Source organism: Triturus cristatus, chromosome 3_1, assembly GCF_964204655.1.
Source record: "Triturus cristatus chromosome 3_1, aTriCri1.1, whole genome shotgun sequence".
NCBI classification, from domain to species: domain Eukaryota; kingdom Metazoa; phylum Chordata; class Amphibia; order Caudata; family Salamandridae; genus Triturus; species Triturus cristatus.
In genome coordinates, this window is record NC_140583.1 from 995,541,301 (window position 1) to 995,561,652 (window position 20,352).

The window sequence follows — 20,352 nt, forward strand, 5'->3', positions numbered from 1 at the left end:
TTATTTTTATCCCTAAGTAAGTAGCCTCCGAGCATCATAAAACAGGGTGTTACTAGAGCAGACAATCTTGGTTTTAGCTGTATTTAGCCTATAACCAGATTGGCTACCAAATTCTGATGCCAAAGCCTCAATACGGACCAATGCGGCCTGGGGGTCAGGGGTAACTATGGCGATGTCATCCGCATAGGCTAACACTTTGGTATCAAATCCCCTAACTACAATAGGTTTGATAGCCTGATCGTTAAGCATAGCTCTAATTAAAGGATCTATATACAAAGCAAAAAGAATCGGGGAGCATGGGCATCCCTGTCTGGTGCCGCGTGCGATCTTAATTCTCCCGGATTCCAACCCCATCATTTGTATTTTTGCAAAAGGTTGAATATACATGGCCTTTATAGCTGTCCGAATGCGGGGGCCAAAACCATTAATACTTAAGATCTGCCATAAGAAGGCCCACTCAACCTGATGAAAAGCTTTCTGAGCACCTAATAAAATCAAGGACATTTGACCCCCCGACTGTTTAGTGATATCGAATAGAGAGATCACCCGACGCACATGGTCAGTTGTTCCGCCAGCAGGAATAAATCCATGCTGCCATGGACTAACCAAGGAAGCTATTATTTTTGCTAGTCTACTGGCTATAACTTTAGAATATAATTTCTCGTCCGAATTTATCAAAGAGATTGGTCTGTATGAAGCTGGATCTTCGGGTGGTTTACCTTTTTTCAAAAAGACAATTATATTAGTGTCCTTCCAAGAGTGAGGTGGGGTACCATGATGCTGTACTGCTAAAAACAAGTCCAATAACATATACGCTAGCTCAGGCTGCAAAGCCTTATAGATTTCTATCGGGATTGCATCTCTGCCAGCAGCCTTGCCGGATGTCATAATCTGTAATGCCTCGATAACTTCAGCTAGTGTGATATCTTTTTCCAATTCCTGTATAATTGTTGGAGGAGTAATTAAGCGCTGCCCTGCTACCGTTTGAGGATCAATCTCAGAATTATAAACATCTCCATAAAATTCAGCAAAAACTTGAAGAATATCCTGTGGATCAGTTACTCTGTTCCCATCCCGCCGTTTAACCTCCAGGATATTATTAGTAGCTGTCCTCTGTTTCAATTTTAGTGCAAGGTGTCTTCCGGACATCTCCCCGTACTCATAGTTATCCCTAGCCCATGTTTGATATACTTTAGCATTCTTTTTGTTATATATCCCGTTTATTTTAGCTTTAACCCTAATCACTTCTAATTCAATTAACCTCGCTGCGTCCGTCTGTTTGCTTTCGATAGTTCGCAGATGTAGTTCCTCATTCATAGAGAGATCAGCTATGAGTTGTTGGACAGCCACCCTATGCTGTTTCCTAAGATGACCGGCAAAACTAATGATTTCCCCCCTTAGGCATGCTTTAAACGTATCCCAAACAATTTCCCTTGATGCACTATAACGATTTACCTCAAAAAATTGCTTGGTCCAGCTCCTAAAATGATCAAAAAATCCTTCAGTTACCAAAAGTTTCCTATCGAAGGACCATTTTATAGGGTGGTTCAGATGTTCCAGGAGCTCTAACTCGAGTATCAGAGGGTTATGATCTGATAACAGCTTGGGGCTTCCGTATATTGGCTCGATCTATAAGGGAGGTAGATATAAAGAAGTAATCTAGCCTAACATATTTCTGATGGGGACAGGAAAACTAAGTATAACCAGCATCTCCTGCTGCTTTTCGAGTCCACACATCGACTAATCCATGGCTCCCTGCTAAGGCTTTAAGGGCCTTAAATACCCGTGGCTTCCTCCCATCATACCTTCCCAAAGAGATATCCGATATGCCTAAGTGGATATTAAAATCCCCACAAATTATAAGTGGAGAAGGCCAAGCTGCTAACTCAAGCTCCAACTCGACCCATAGATCAGCGTCATCAAAGTTGGAGCCATAAATTGTGCATAAGGTTACCCTGTAAGGTAAAAAGGCTATAGCCCATCTCACGCACTTATCTGCCATGGTTCGCTCCACCACAGGCATCCGAGTGGAGGTGTGGATAGCCACTCCTCTTGTAGTGGTAGTCTGCCGTGAGCAGATCGCCTGCTTGTACCCAGGAATAATATTTAACCCTCTCTTCTGGAAAGGTATATGGGTCTCTTGTTGGCAGATAACGTCCACCCCCCATGAGCGAATAGCTTCTGCAGATCTGTATCGTTTATCAACCCCCCTATGTTCAAAGAGCAAATTCTCAGCCTACCCATTGTAGTAATTTTTATTCCGGCGCAGTGACTTTAAACATTCCGATAGCTCAATATCAAACAAATTTTGACTCTTTTCTGATTTCCCTGAACTTTTTACTCCCCACCCTTCCCTGCTCACCCCACTCCCTAACCCTCGACTCCCCAACCCCCCCCTCCCTCACACCCTGTAAGTGAAAGCAACAGACCTGCCAGGTCTGTGGTGGATGAATATTGTGCTCTCCCAAAAATGAGCAAATCTTGACTTAGCTAATACCCCCAATTTATCCAAAATAACGCCTCCCATAGCTATATGGCCCTATGTTTCTCCATTCTGCCCGCTCTGCGAGAAGAAAGAACAAGGAGGAGGGGGGCAGGGCAGGATATAGTGCTGGATCAGTTACACCTAAGATTTAGCCTTCCCTCCTGTATCCAGAAACTCTTTTGCCTTTATCTCGGACGTAAAAAAGCTTGTATTATCCCTCCAAATTACTTTTAGCCGAGCGGGGTTTAAAAGGAAGGCCTGAGCTCCCTTCTCTTGAAAGGGCTTAATCATCTGGCGTAGGCGCCACCGGCGTTCTACAGTGACATGACAAAAGTCAGGTCTGACAAAAAAAGAAAACCCCTCTGCTTTTAGTTGGGCCTCTGGTCTCGCTCTTTCAAATAAACTTTGTCTTAACAAAAAATTCCCAAAATAGACCAGTAACGCCCTGGGTTTGGCATCGGGTCGAGCAGGTTGACGGATGGAAAATGGGACCCGGTGTGCCCTTTGTACCTCCCTATGCCAGTCCCAGCCAACCAGATCCGGCAAAGAGGCCTGCAATAGTTGAGCAATATAGGTACGAGGATCAGACCCTTCCCTTCCCTCCGGAATACCCAGAAATCTCAGGTTATTCCTACGCTGGTAATTTTCCCCCTCCTCCAGTTTCCACTGGATATCCATAATTCGTGCCTCATGAGCGTCCACTTGACCTTTGGAGCCTGCAACCTCTATTTCCAAAACTTCTGTCCGAGACTCGATATCGGTCATACGATCACTTATATCCTTACAAGTCTTTGCGACCTTCCTGATTGCCCCTTGAAGTTTACGGTAGGCATTCTGTGACCTCTTGCTTTCGATCCGGGATTCCTCACGGTGTGCAACCACGCACTGCGTAATTGACTCTAAAGTTGGAGGAGCCGGATTGAGCCCCGCTTCTGGTCCATTATTTAAATTAGGTTTAATAGTACTCATCAATTGGTCTCCAAGTGCATAATCCCAGTTCAGGGTCGCATGTTTTTGGCCCTCAAGTCTCTTAGGACAAAGATTCTGAGATCGAACCATTGCTGCAGACCCCGAGGCGGAGGGTGACTTAACCTTATGTTGTGAAGCCTGCTCATCGCTGGACAGGGTCTCCCCGCCCGAGTCTGAGCTAGCATCTGACCAAGTTGCATAAGATAAAGAAAAAAAGTCATTTGCCTCTGAATCCAGATCTTTATCCCAGTCCCGTTGTGGGGTCCGATGACCCCTAAAGCTCCCTTTATATTTTAACCCCTGGACTGTCATCTGAGGGGGAGTGCTCTGAGCTTTTTCCAACAATACTTCGGTCAGACCCACCTGGAGCCCTGTTTTCTGATCAGAGGGTATAAAGTGCGAGTTTTCCCCACCTTCCCCACCTTCCCCGAGTTCCAGTGACTCCACCAAGTGCCCCTGGCTGGCTTCCTGCGCCTGGTCGGGACAAAAATTCTGTTTATCCGTCACCGAAGCATAGGTCCGAGGGTCTCGAGGTAAAATTCCTTCCCGTAGACTGTTCCCCTCATCAGAAGGCATGGGTGCTTCCTTAGTCTGACCATCCAAACCTAATACCGTATGCAGTAACATATTGGACGCAGGCTCTTTCTGCCCCTCTTCGCCCCCGCTCGACTCCTTACCCGGCATTTTGGGGACGCCATCTCCTCTGTCTAGCCCGTTACTTTTTCTGTTAGAGGGACCGGGAGCGCCAGCAATCTGAGCAGCCTGTCCTCTGAGCAATTCGATTACTGACACTGAGGACCGGTGTGGCTGGGGCTGAGAGCCTCCTCCCTTCCCCTTCCTGTCAGCCGAGTTCTCCGTGTGAGCGCCGGGCTTCAGCTTGTGTCCGCGAACCGGGATGTCAGTCTCTGAGGGTAATGCTGGTGGGCCCTGGCGATCCGCTGTAGGTCTGTTTTTTGCCATGGACTTTGGCCCCATGGCGCAGGCAGAGATTGAAGCAGCGGCTGGCACAAGAAAGGCACAGAGCTTCTCAACGCGCTCCAGACGAAGAAGCAGCTGTTCCGTATATCGGGCTAACGCTGAAGCCCAGTTGCGTAAGTTGCTTGTATCCTCACTGAAATCAGTTATCACAGAGCCATTATTTGTGCGATAACATTTGGAGGGGTCCCACATCCTTGAGTTAGAGGTATCGGCATTGCATTACATTGCGCATAATACGGTTACATCTTTTTCGGGAGAGCACAACCGGCTGTCGCTCCTCACTCCTCACTCAGCCGCCATCTTGCTCCCTGATGTAACTTCCTATGCAGATGGATGAAGGGAAATACAGGATAAAGTAATTATCATATGCAGTTTGATTCCTTCTAATACACAACTTCCCTTTCTGTGGCCAATCTAAAGCCATTGTTGGACTAGCTTCTCATTTCAAATGTTTTTCTCTTTCAACATCCCAGACTGTCTTTTCTTCTTTACCCTCAGGTATCTTCTTTTGCATTTTCCATCTCCTCTCCTCTACCATATCTAAGAAAGTTTTCTCCTCTTTCTTCAAACTACAAGTTAGATTGTTTCTAAATATTGACTCTAATTTTAATTCTTTTGTTTCTAAGAAAAATTCACCTAACACTTTTGCAGGTTTTCTGTATTTAGTTTATTAACTACTGGTATTTGTGAAAATATGTTATCTACATCTGAAAAATAATATTCTAATCTCCCTATTTAATAGAACAAACTTTCTAGTACACTACAGGTTATTCCATATGTTACTGGGAGGTGATGATAAGTAACTCCCTCAGATACAGATGCAGGCAACTGCATGCAGACGTAGCAATCCCTCACATCCATCGTCTTCACATATTCGTATAATAATTTTGAAAAAACATTGTTAGAAAAATCAGTTATAGACCTATCTTTATGTAAATAATTTCTATCTATTTTAGTCGGGTAAATCTTTTCTACATTAGTCTTATTCTCACTATGTCCTTCTATTGTTTCTAATGTAACCTTAAAAGAAACCATTAAAGCTAACGCACTCCACAGAAGCATTAGTAATCCTGTACAACAACAACACATTTTGAACCATCTTCTAAGGAATATACATTTAGATTTTCTACTTTCTGTGTTTGCAATTTCGAAAAATGATCAGTGTCTTTCGACTTAGCCTCTTCTACTTCACAACTAGTTTTGTCTAACCCAAGGCTCTAAGCACCTACTTGGATCTTTCAGTTTTATGTATTGTCCGGTAAATGTTTGTTTTCTCCCTTTAGAGCACTTTTGTCTCTTCAGTTTGGCATTTGATCGTCTTTCACTTTTCTTTCACAATCTTGTTTCAGAATTTCCTGAACATCCGTGTCTTCCCCGATGTCGGACAAGATAACTCTCAGAATATCCGATTCTTCGTCCTCCTTAACCACTTCTGATACAGTCACCTCTAGATCTCCTTGGCTGTCTGCCTCTTCTCGTACTTCAGGAAGTGCCACATACGACCATTCTGGTAACTTATACTTCTGGTTAGGCTTTCTCGTTCTCTTACTTTCTTCTGATGGTGTTTGTTCAACGTCTTTTGATTTCTCTTGGCTAGACACTTCATTCACCTGTTCAGCTCTAGATGAATTTACTCGTGTCACTCTGTATCTCAATTTCTTTATCTTGTTTGGCCAAATGTCATCCCTTGCTGGCCTTATTAACTTACTTCCCTTTTCATTTCTTTCAGTTCTCCATTCTCTTTTTCTCAGGACTCGACCTTCAGGTACTTCTTCATCACTGTCCTCCGATTCAGTTCCAACTTGACCTTTACTTTCAGTAGTCCTTCTTTCAACCACTTCCTTTTTCTTACCTACTTCTGTCCCTCCTCGTGGTTCTTCCACACAATCTTCCTGCTGACTAGCTGGCCCGTCTTCTACCTGGATGTATGGTTTCCCTATAACTCCTTGGGGGTCTTCCGCAAAAATCTTTCCCTCACTCTCTGTATCTGGTACCTTACCATCTATTTCTGTGATTTCAGGTGGAATTTATCTTGACCTTTCTTTTGGAACTTCTTTATCAAGAATTTCTTTGACAGTCTCTTCACTGTTTTTATTTTCACTCTTATGTGCTTGTACTGGCTCAGTGTCTGATTCTGAACTAGTGTCAGAAATCTGCAATTTTCTTTTTAAAGGAAGATTCTCTGGTGCAATAACTGGACTTGGTTCTGACTCCCCCCTTTCAGGAGTTTGTCTTGTTCTTATTTCTTCAGCATCTGATTCAGAACTTGTATCTGATTCTTCAAAGTATTCTCCTTCCTTGTTATCCACTGGATTTGGAATTCGCAAGGTGTGACTAGCATGAATCCAGTTCTTTATTCCTGCACATTTTACAGCTGTCGTCGTGGTCAGAATCACCTGACGTGGTTTTCCCCAACGTGGGACCAAACCGTTTCTTCTTCTGTGCACTTTTATTCTCACCCAGTCACCTGGGCTCAGATCATGAGCTGGCTTCTTTTCAAGAGTGGTGGCATCCGATCCTGATGCAACACAGAATGAAGGGAATCAGCCAACCCCTTGCAATAATCTAACACCAAGTCATCAGATATAGGCAATAGTTTGTTGACTGGTATGAAAACATGTCGCATTGCTCTCCCCATCACGATTTCGTGGGGACTCAAGCCTGTATTATTATCTGGAATAGATCTAATAGTCATTAGTACCAGAGGCAAGGCATCAGGCCATTTCAAACCTGTGGCTAAAACCATTTTTCCCAGTCTGTTTTTAATGGTGCCATTTACTTGTTCCACCACACTAGAAGCCTCTGGATGATAGGCACAATGTAGTTTCTGTTGTACATTCAATGCTTCACAAATCAATTTTATGATTTCATTATGGAAATGTTTTCCTCTATCTGACTCAATTGAAACTGGAAAACCAAACCTAGGAATGAACTCCCTCAACAATAGCTTGCCTACTGTAATTCCATCACTTCTTCTTGTTGGGTATGCTTCCACCCATCGAGAGAACAGACAGACCATCACTAGAACATACCTCAACCTGTTGCAGGGGGGCATTTCAATGAAGTCAATTTGCATTCTGGTGAAAGGCCCTCCTTCTCGACCTATCGTTCCAAGACTTACCACTGTTTTTCTTCCAGGATTGAATTACTGACATATAAGGCATCTTTGACAAAGGCTTTCAGCTACTAGTCTAAATTTTGCATTATACCATGTCTGTTTGAAAAGTCTGATCATAGCATCTCTTCCTACATGTGCGTGTCCATGATACATCCGTGCCATGGTAGAAACCATGCTATCAGGCATGACTGGTCTTCCATCCCGATAAACCCACACATGATCTGTTTCCCATGGTGCACATCCTGCCTTTACCCAGTGTCTCATTTCCTCATCTCCTGCTTCTTCCTGCAACTGCCTCACTTCTTCCCATGTATTCACAATGTTAGTAAACAACAAGGGACATGAATTCATTTCTCTTTCTCTTCCCCGATTCACAGAGTTCTGATTGCATGCACAGCTGAAATATAGTCATTAGACTTTGAATGACCAGCACATTTTACCACAGCTAACTGCTTAGGTAGCTGTATCGCCTCAAGCAATTTTCCAACCACCTCAGCATTCCTTATAGGAGTTCCACTCGATGTCAAAAACCCTCTTTGCGCCCAGAGTTGCCCAAAGTCATGCACTACACCGAAGCTGTATTGACTATCGGTTATCACAGTCACTCTCACATTCTTTCCCAATTTACATGCTCTTGTTGATGCAAAAAGTTCAGCAACCTGGGCTGATTTTACTCCTTTCAGGCAAGAGGCTTCCAATACAGCTGCTACTGTACATGCTGCATACGCTGCACTCAGAATTCCCTCATCCGTTCTCAAGCACGATCCATCCACGAACATCACATAGTCACTCTCTGCCAAAGGTACATCTTTTATGTCAGGACGTAGTTTGGTACAGAAATCAAGCACTTCCAAACAGTCATGATCCACATAATCTCTGACTTCCACATTTTCAGCATCAGGCAACAACGTTGAAGGATTCACATTCAGACATCTCACAAGGCTCACATTCGTTGCACCTAAGATGACTTTCTCATATTTAGTCAGACGACTATGCGTCATGAACTGAGTGCGGTTCCTTGTTAAAAGGATTGCCACATCATGAGGTAGAAACAGTCGCACAGGATATCCCATCACAATTCCTTCACTCTGTTCTAGACCCTTACAGGTGGCTGCTACAGCTTTCAAACAACCAGGCAATGCTACAGCTACAGGGTCTAGTATAGCTGAAAATATGGAATTGGTCTCCTCAGTTTTCCATGTTTCTGTATTAATACAGAAAGCGCACATCCATTTCTTTAGCTGTAATAGAGCTCAAATTCCTTTTCATAGCCAGGCATGCCAAGAGCTGGTGCTTCACACAACCCATCTCTCAATTGTTTAAAAGCCTTCAACTCTTCTTTATTTAATTCAATGGGATCTTTTACATCACTCCTTGTCAAACGTACCAAAGGTTTTTCAATCAGGGAAAAGTTACTTATTCACTGACGACAATATCCAACCATTCCAAGAAACATTCTCACTTCTCTTTGAGTCATTGGGGCTCTCATTCCTTTTATTATTTTGATTCTTTCTGCAGTTAATTTCCTCAGTCCTTTTTCAATTTTGTGGGCTAAATATTTTACTTCTTTCTGACAGAACTGCAATTTCGATGGGGATACTTTAAGTCCTCCATCTGCCAAGTGATTCAACAATGCAATGGTAGCCCCTACACAAGCTTCTCGAGTCCTCGATGCCACAAGCAGGTCATCTATATATTGGACCAGAACTGAACTTTCGGGCATTTTTAAATCTTCTAAGGACTTTTTCAATATTTGATTGAATATTGAGGGACTCTCTGTGTACCCCTGTGGGATTCGGCACCATGCCAAAATACGTTCGCCAAACCGGAACGCAAAAATCTGTTGGCTGTCAGGGTGCAATGGGATGGAAAAGAAAGCATGACACAGATCAATTACTGTGTACCATTCTGCATCATGAGGAATCTGATACAAATTTACTGATGGATTCGGTACAATGGGACAACATGTTACAACTATTTTATTTATTTTTCTCAGGTCTTGTACTATTCTAAATGTTCCGTTAGGCTCTTTCAGGCCCATAATTGGTGAATTACTGCTCATTATTTCTCTCAGAATACCTTGCTTAATCATCCTGTCTATCATAGGAGTAACTCCTCCTGCAATGATCTTGGGTGTCAATTTGCACTATGGAATATTTGGGTAACTTACTCCTTCCTTTACAGCAACTTTTACGGGATCATTAATCCCACATCTTCTCCTGTGAAATCCCATACCTCCGTTTTTACTGTGTTTTTCAATTCTTGAGGCAATTCATTGGGGTCAAATACAGTAAATGCCTCGGTAATCTCAGGTTCCATATTAGCCATGGTCATTTTATACAGTACATCTTCATCAGGGGTCTCAAAAGCTATACCATCTGGAGTACAAAATATGGTGCAATTCATTTTGCACAACAAATCTCTCCCTAACAAATTTACAGGGCTTGAATCACACACGACAAAACGGTACATTTCAGAAGGTTTCCCTATGTTAACTTTAACTGGGTCAGTAAGATATGTTTTTATCTGTCTGTTGGATATTCCAACTACTTGGATCGTTTAGTCCGAGAGAGGAAGATTTTTAACATCAGCTGACCTAACAGTTGAACGAGTAGCACCAGTATCTACTAGGAAAGTAATGTTTTCGTAATTTACCTCTCCATCCACAAAAGGGCCTGTCTGGTCTACTTCTAGAGTTGCACCAAGTACGCACTCTTCTTCCTCCCCTCTGCACCGTCAATAATTTTCTTCTAACTCACTCTCATCGCGTTGTAGCCAATACTGCGAAACAGCACTAGCGCGCAGCAGCTTAGTTACCTGTTCTTCATTGTAGAATCCTGTCTCATTACTGTATTTCTGAGGATTTACGCTCTGTGGAAAAGGCGGTTTTGGCGCCTGATTCTGTTGGGCAACAACCTGCTGCTGTCGCTGCGGTTGACAACTCACCTTATTCTGCACCTGTGAATTCAATGATGCATTATCACTATTATCACTTGGGGGAAATTTACACTCGGTTTGCCAATGCCCTATTCTTCCGCAATTATGACATGGCCATTTCTTTTTGGCTTCATCTAGACTAATTTGTCCTTACCCTTTTCCAATGCTAAGTTTTTGTCTCATGCCCGTACCGTTTGCTTGTTTAATTAATGGAGCTTCCTGTCTCTCTGCTACCTTTACTTGAGCCCACTTGGCCTTTTCTTTTAATTTACGCTGCTTTGCTTCAATCTCATCACTAAAATATTTTGCATGTCTTAGTACTTCATCTATCTTTTTATTCTGCCAGTCTGCTGTATGCTGTTTAATCATTTCACTTACTTCAGGTCGCAACCCATACACAAATCGATATACAAAATGACTCAAATCCTTTTCACTCAAATTTTCATCACCACTATACTGCTTAAAGGCAAGAATCAACCTTTCATAATATGCATGTACAGATTCCTTCGCTTCTTGATGAGTTCTATCAATCTTTACCCAATCAGTTTCTTTAGGAGGTACTTTATTTTTCAGTAAGGTAATTACTTGTTCATATTTTCTCATTACTTCCGGATCAGGGCCACCTGTTTTTGGATCTCTAGGGTATTCTTGAGTAGGCCAACTTATTGTAATTTTACATTCTGCCCACAGATCCGCTGGTACAATTATGTCAAATAGACTATTCAAATCAATCCATAATACTTTTGATAATTTTACAAACCTGTATACCTGCCTATACCACTCTACTGGCTTCTCGCGCAATCGTGGAAAGTCATTGGTAAATGACAAAATATCTTGTCTGGTCCAGGGGACATGTACATAGCCCCCTCCTGGAATCTCTCTCATGGGACATTCAATTACTACCTTTTTCTTTTTCTCTTACTGGGTAAGCTGCAAACGTTTTATCTGTTGCATCATCTCGTTTTCGAAACCATCTACTTTTCCATTTATCTACATCGCCCCATTTTCTCAGTAAAATAATTAAATCTTTAATCTGAGTTGTTCGTCCTGTAGTATTCAAATTTTCAATGTCTTTTTCAGAAAAATCTACTCTGTATGGTTTTTGTAATGACTTTACCTTTTCGAATTCGATACCCATTTCACTTGCTACTTCTTCTAATCTTTCATGTAAATTCCTCGCTCTCCACGTTATACTTTTGCATAAAAACATTAATTCTTCATCCTGATAGGTTTTTAATTTTTCCGTAGAAATAGTCCCTACTATTAATTCTTCTAAAACTATTTTTAATTTGGACACATCTAAAGGTTTAGGTTCAGCATCTTTTTGTTGTAAACTCCTTAGCCATTCACTTAATTCATCAGAAGTAGGACCTACAGGAGTCATTTCATTTCGTGTTTGTTCTAAACCTTTTGGTGACCCTGGTACTGATTCTGTTGTCATTATTGCTCTATTCATTAGACTCTGATTTACTGTCAAATTTTTAGGCGTACTTTGTTCAGAAATTCATACCGCTTGTCTCCATGGATTCTCCCTTGAACCACTTCTTTGCATTTCGGTTTGTTTATTACTGTTATAAGGAATCATCAGACAATGCTCACTATCCTTCTGTTTATCAAAAATTGGCATTTCTGGTCCTATTGTTACAGGAACAGTTACAGCTTCCATATTTTTAGTTAATTCCCTAATCTTTTCAGTTAACTCTAAAGTAGTTCTGGCTAATTCAGCTGAATTTTCATTTGCCATTTTACTAGGTTGAGTATTTTCTGTTTCTCTGAAGGGATTACTTCTTCCTACCTCATGTGGTACTGATTCGAACTTTACATTTTGTGGTGATTCTTTTACTGGGGCACTTGGTGTCAATAATGTTGAATTTGGTTGATACGGGGGTGGATTTTTATAAAACATGTCTTCAAGGACATCATCCTCCGACTCATGCACACCATACTTACAAACTTCCGATCCTGTATTATTTCTTTTTTCAGTACATTTTCTACCAGTTATCTTCAGTCTATCATCCTGATTCTCTTGTCCATACGATCTACCAAACATATATTTGTACCTTCCGCCACTCCGCTGTCGTTCTCTGTCATACATTTCATCTTCCCATTCTGTCAATGCTTCAAACTGTGGTGGTTTAGGTCTTGGTTCTAGTTTCATCATTCTTTATCTAAAATTCCTTAATACCGCTAAATTGAATGAACCATGTTCTGGAAATGCTAAAACTCCATCATCTTTTGTATTTTTTGCCCAATTGTCTAACCAAATACATGTATGAAAGCCATATTTTGCAACCATAAAGGATGCAGGTGATTTCGCTGGAGGAAGCAACTGTCCCTCTCTAGTCACAATTGGTTTGTCCTTTTTAAATAAGTTCTTGATCTTTCCGAACCAGGACTTTTTCTCTTTCTCTGGTGGATCGTAATACATAATTTTCTCTTTTCTGTATCACTAGATTTTCTTCTACGACTATACTGCTGTCTTTTCCAATCGTAGCGTGACTCTCACTAACGCACCAATCCGGCGCGTCTATGTCACTTTCACAATTCTCCAATCCCAGCGCGACTCTCACTAACGCACCAATCCGGAGCATCTACGTCACCCTGTAATTCTCCACTCCTAGCGCGGCGCACACTAACGCACCAATCAGGAGCGTCTACGTTTCTTACTCACTGGCCAATCCCAGCGCGGTCTTTCTGACGTCAGCTTTTTCGTTACTCCTGCTTCTGCTGACCCCTCCTTTACAAAATTTATCAGCAAACTTTCTACATTCACTTTTACTCAAATTCTGTTAGTAACGACATAAATACGCCACCATTATCCCTAACAAAAGGATAGTCTTGAACTTTTTCACAAGAATTCCGTCTTTCCCGAGAGCAATCATTACATACGTTGATAAAGTAGCACTTCCCTCTACCTTACTCTTCTAGCAAGCATTAACTAACCGTTTCTCTGGAAATAAGACACCTGTTGGAGACGCACTGCTCCTGAGAAATAAAACCAAAGTTTCACAATTAAGTCAAAGGCCGTTTCATTTATGCACTTTGATACGGAAAATGTAGTTCATTCATGCAGAATCCTGTCTTTCCCGAGAGCAGCGGACAATCTGCCCTACTACAGAATTATTACACTCGTTAATAAAGTAGCACTTCCCTCTACTTTATCCTTCTAGCAAGCTTAGGGAACACCTATTACCTTCCCAGTGATAAGCGTAATCAGAGTGCCTTTTGGACTTCTGGTACTTAAGACCAAAATTTCACAGGTGGCCTTCGCTACCCATACACTTCTTTCATACAGAAAATATCCCTTACCAAATCGAACCCAGACAATGCGTCGTGCAACTTCAATCGTCACACATTTTCCCCGTGTACCTACAGGGCACAATAATTCTGTCTTTCCTGAGAGCAGCGAACAATCTGCCCTACTACGGAATCATTACAAACTTCCGACTCCCTACATCCCAGAAGTCATCAAAACACCATGGAACGCAACGCGACTCAACATAGAGTGTTAATACATAAACCAATACATATCCAACATCCACAATCAATAATCAATATTCTAAATAGGAAAATCAACAAGTAATAATCAAACCTATAAGCAATAATCACCAAACCAATACAATAAAACCATCAATCTGCTACCAGAAAAACTGATCCAGAGGAAAAGGGGGCAAGTTCACTGATCCTCCCTGCATCACAGATCCGTTACCACACTTGTTCATTCACACACACACATTCATTGGTAGGGCCCATAACACCAACATTCACACTGACACACTCGTATCTGGATGCCGTATCCGCTGGACATGTGTGCGGGTACCTTATAACCTATAGGGAAGAAAAAGTTATTTTACAGAATATACATTACCATTCGCCACCTATAGATTTCTAATCCCAAACATCAAGGCACTCCACCCACTTGGTCGATGGACCAATTAGTTGGATTGGTTCATGGTGATTTAGAACCAGCTAAAACTCAGAACCTTTTATTCTCTTGAACGAAAAACCACAAACTCGTAATTTCTGTTAATCAAATATTTGTTTATCTAAAATTTTGATTGCAATTAATATTAGCATTTGTTTCATCAAAAGCTTAACATTTCCGGATCAATTAATTCAAATTGCAGGTTATTATATTTACCTATTCTTGCTATCTGGATTTACTCTAATTCATTTGGCTCTGCATAATCGAATTAGCCGTTAATTGTCCAAATAAAGCAGGCCAAAGCTTAATGTCCGAAAGTTCTTTGCTCAGCACGTTACAGTCCAAGAGATCTCCAAAGGACCAGAAATCGTGCAAGCATCTATCGTCGCCTGTGGGGTCAAAGAGGGTGTGCAGTCATAATAACCGCCGAATGCCAGCCCCCTCCCTATTCTGCTACTCTTTTTATAACAAATGAAGGGCTAACAGGAAAATTTTTAGGCGGAGAAAGTCTATGATTGGCTGATCGAAAATGTCCGATTTTATTCCATCGAGTTCTAATGGATTTTGCTGGTTCACTTCCGTGGCGTATGCTTTGTCCTTATGTTACAATGTTTTTAGGTTTGCTTGTATGATCCAATTGTTCATTTTAACCAGTTTTTACCGACTGAGATTTAGGCAGTCCACCAAGATCCTATCATTGACCGAGTACATTGGGTGCTCAGGTCGTTAGGAAGTTCACGGAGCCATCCAAGTCTGCGCAGTAGGCATCGCGCTCACGAGACGGTGGCCACTTCTGAACTGAATTTTCCGACTCCATTTTAGGGTAGGCCCCAATGTTAACTTAAGCGAAACAAACACAAAAGAATAATTAATACAAAGAAATGATTATTCTAATGTTATACCCTCACTAATTCCGTTATGTATTAGTATTTTTCTAGCATATAGCAACATTTAAAGCGATAATATTTACATTTAGGATCCAATCAGGAATGCAAACAACACAATAAGCAACATAAATCATGCGATATCTAATTACCACATATACTACTATTAATATGCGTATGTATTTTAGTTATTTGAGATTTTCTGCCATGCAAAGTAGCAATTTCCCACGTGTAATTTGTGTATGCAAAAGGTTGAATTAATATCACACACCACACCATTAGTAAATTATAATCAGTAAGTTATCTAGTTAGTCTTTTCATGCAAAAAAGAAGAGGTATACAAATGTTTGCTCTACCTGCTCCATCATCCCCATACACACAGGACTTTCCAATATGGTTGAGGGCAACCTGAATGTTCTGATCCATAAGATCAAGTTGGATATGTAAAGATGTTCTACAATCAACCTGTTCCTATGGGGTAGAACACGTGTGTTTCAAATGAATGTTATGGCAACTATCAATTATCTATTTGCGATGTTGCCTTTATACCTAACCGCTAAAATGATCAAAGAGCTTACGGCCATGATGAAATTGTTTATCTGGTCAGGGTGTTAACCACAATTTAAAATAGATAAACTATAGGCTGCAACAGAGAGCAGAGGCCTATGGCTCCCACACATAGAACACTACTGGCTTGCCTATCAACTGGCTCCAATACGTTATATGCTACATGCAGCCCTCAACACACCCCAATGGGTTTTACGACAGAGGACACTTTGAAAGTAAGAAGGACCCTTATATCCATTATACACAGGATACACTAAGTCATAGACGCATACTAATTCGGTTCTACATACAAAGGTGTATGCATGGAAACCGCGATACTCAAGGAGGGCCCGAACTTACACAAAGGGGCCCCCATCAACAGTAACCATAAGATATGTATTGGGGGAGTAGAACCTACTTGGAAACACTATCGATAAAGGTATATGCACTATTGATCAAATCATGCATCAATGCAGGCTGAAAACATCTGCAGAGGCTTGGGTAGAATTCTAACTACCTACTAATTTCTTCTGGACTTTCCAGAGACTTCACCACTGCATATGTACATTGCATTTCCAAACGTCTGGCGGCCTGGATATCTCCTAACTCTTAATGGGTCTATTTAGGTATGGAACATTTAATGGGATGGTGTTGGGCGTATGCAGGGCAATTAGCGGCAATATTGTTTCATGTCCCATGTCACAAAAGCTAAAGAAATGGTGGATCAAGCAACTACACCTTTAATGTACTGATGTATACTGGAAGAACTTCCTGGACATGACAAAGCTCTGAGAGAAACCTGTTTAAATATCAGTTATTTTAAGATAATCCAGGAATGGCACTGGACTCTCAAGAGGCTCCTTGATATGGGTTTATTGCCTGCTGTGAATTGCTGGATACGTACCTCGCCAGGGTGTGACATAGTATATATACTGTGGGAATGCCCATCCTTAACAAGATATTGGGGATGGGTTTGGAACTACATGAAAGGAACGCTGGGGGCATTAGGACCGCTAATAAGCCAGGCAACCCTGCTTCATGAAATAGAACTATCCAGGGGTCACACACCAGATGACGCGGTGGTTTGCAACCGCACTAACAAAAGTCAAACTCTGCACATACCACTTATAGAGAACTCCCCACAGTCCAGATATACAATCATGGATACAGGAAATGTATAATGTGGCTACGTATGAGCAAATTTGACCTTTGCTGGGGTAGCTTCCGGAGAGGCAATGCAAGATGAAAGGAGGGACTGGACAGGTATAACTTCCATTTAAGACCCTTATAGCCCCCCTCTGATACAAAAGAATATGAAAGAGAAACTCACTGGATATAGAGTAGGCTATTAATATTTCCATTTTTCTTTCTTCATTTCATTTTTCATTTCAAGAACTAAAAGAAGATAAGGAAGGGGACAAACGTTCATGGAAACACTACAAAGAGGACACCAAACAGGACATTTTGTACCATGCATGGTATGATTACATGGGCTGCGAGACTGGACACAGTCAGTGCCTACTAGAGAAGATCTTGAAACTTAATAACAATGATAATTGTCTACACTGAAATGATTGTTTTGTTGTGAACCGACCCTAAGACAGATCATCTGTAATTTGTAACTTACCTACATTCAAACGTATTAATATGTTTATTACTGAAGAATTGTTTTGAGAAATCAAGACATGATGAAGACTTGTTACATAAAAAACAAAAAGCGTTTCTAATTCCCAAAACAGAAAGGGACTTTGAAATTTTTTCAGAGACGCAGGAGCCTTTCAGTGGGACGAATCTGGAATTTAATTTGATGCCATGGAACTGCCAGTCGGGTACTTTTCATTGTAGATCCACCTGGCTCCGGGGCTCTAGAGCAAAAGTTTTCAAAAATGTTCCTTGTGCCCACACAACCACAGGAGTACACTTCTAAGCCCCTCTGTATGTCATGATGGACACCTAAAGACTCTAAGGGTGCCAGAGGCCACCAGCAACATCTATTTTTTTTTTTTGGTTTTAACAAACCTGTCATTTTCAGAAGCCAGAAGTTTTGTTTGCATATGGTCCCTAATGTTAGTGATATTGGCATTGCTCTGGTCACTTTGTCTTAAAGAAAAGTTGTGATATGTTGTTCATGATGTACAATAAGCAATGTTTGTGAAATTGCCAAGAAGCCTATTATTTTGTATATTGCTGACCTGAGTTGTTGGACGCTCTGACCCTTCATGTTTTTAAAACTGTGATTTTATAAAACCTGTATTTACAATATTCCATTATTATCCATTTGATTGTTGGACTTTTATTAATATGTACTATTTATTTTTGAAGTATGTACTTTCATGAGCCTAGTGACCGAAAGTAAAGTTATAAATGAAATCAAATGAATATCAAGTGATCCATTGGAATTAGCAATGCCCTAACAGTTTTCCAGCAGTTCATAGATCATATCTTCTCATATGGTTTGAACCAGCATGCAGTAGTTTATGTAGACAATATTTTGTTTTTCTCCAACGACTTAAAATCCCATAGAGACCTTGTCAGCTCAGTATAAAGGCAGATTTGCTGACACTGTCTGCATTGTACACCTGAGAAAGGTGAGATCTGGGCTACATTCCATTACCTCAAGGTCTGACCATGGATCCCAGTAAACTATCCACTGTTTAGGATTAGCCATCTCCAACGTCTATTAAGGAGGTTCAAGGGCACCCCTCTAAAGATTCCTTTAGCCCACAAATGAATCTTGCTCATCGTACCAGCTTCAGAGAAAAGGAAAATGAACATCTAATTAGGCTCATCAAGCACCTGGATACCCTATCGGGTGATTAGCCCCGCTTTATAAATCCTGATTGATTGATTGATCGAGATCCAGAGTGTTATGAGTCAGAAAACCCTGTCAGGGAAGCTCTTATCTGCAGGTGTTATTTGTGGTAGAGTGGACCCTCACCTTGGCTCCTGAAAACATTTGCGGCCTCATGTAGGTAGCCTAACATTTACCACTTCATAAATACCGAATCTTACCGATTCGGTATTTATGAAGTGGTAAATGCTATGTAGGTAATCCGTCGGTAATAATTACCGAATCGGAATGGGTCGGTATTTTAGAATCGGTAATTACCGATTCGATAATGGTAACTGGCTTCCCATTGATTCCTATGGGCCAGGAGGCCCATAGGAATCAATGGGGTGCCAGTTACCATTACCGAATCGGTAATTACCGATTCGGTAATGGGGGGAGCACAATCAAGGGTGGCAGGGTGTCACATTGACACCCTGTTGCACCCCTGATTCCTGCATGTTTGCACATGTGGCACACATACATGCCCTAAGGGCATGTATGTCTGCCACATTGCACACTTCTAAGCGCTTTTAAAATGCATTTACACATCCATTCTTAATTTACCACCAACTATTAGTTGGTGGTAAATACCGACTCCAGACAACACCCACACACTCCCCCTACATCTCATTTCTGTATTCGGAATTTACCGAATCGGTAAAATTACCGATTCGGTCATTTTACCGATTCGGTAAATTACCGAATACAGAAATGATCCCCCTACATAGCAAAAGCCTAAATACCGGTCGGTAACGGTATAATTACCGAAAATCAGCCGTTACCGACCGTTATTAGGCTACCTACATGAGGCCCTTGGTTTATAATAATAGGTGAATTACTATGTACATTCTGCACTCGAACCTTGTGTATCAAAGTGATGCAAATTATTGGTGTAGTCTCAGCAGTCATTATGTAGAATAATATGAACATGAGAAAAACCCAAGGCATTTTATATTGCACATCCTGATCTGCAAGAAATTACCCCAAACTATATTTAAAACCTATTTCCATTTGAGGTGGCTGAGCCAACGAATTAACAGGGAGAGCTGAGTCAGAGCCGAGTCAAGGCTCTGGCAAGGATCTTAAAGCCTCTGTACGAGTCAAGCCCTGAAAATATGTGTTATGTAAATTATACAAAAAACACGTAAAGTATGATACAGTCTCTTCAAAGTTCAAAAAAGTATATTTCTTTAACTGGTGGAGGTTTTGACATTACTAGGGCACATTATAGTACTGCACAGATAAGTACTTATTAAAAATGATAGTTATGTACAACTGGTAGTCTGAATGCACATATTCTTAAGTGCTTTCATACACAATATGAAGAAAAAGGAATTTTGGTGAAATAAAATATTTGCCTAAGATCACACAAGATCAAGCAGGGAAGCTGCGATTTATCTAGGTTTTGTGGCTTCACTCTATACAAATCCGCCAGTATCTATGTCTTTCCCCATGTTAAAGCTTTGTTTTTACATCTTAGTGCATTTTTCAATTGTTTTTAAAATATTGTGGAGCACTCTACCTGAGCACCAGTTACATTACACAAGATCATTTAAATTGTTCATAGATATGGGGAGATTAAGTGATATGCCAAGAATCAAGTGATGTTGAGCCAACGCCAAGACTCAAACCTGGTTGCCGAGTTCCATAGTGGGCAGCTCTGGCCTTAACACCACAACC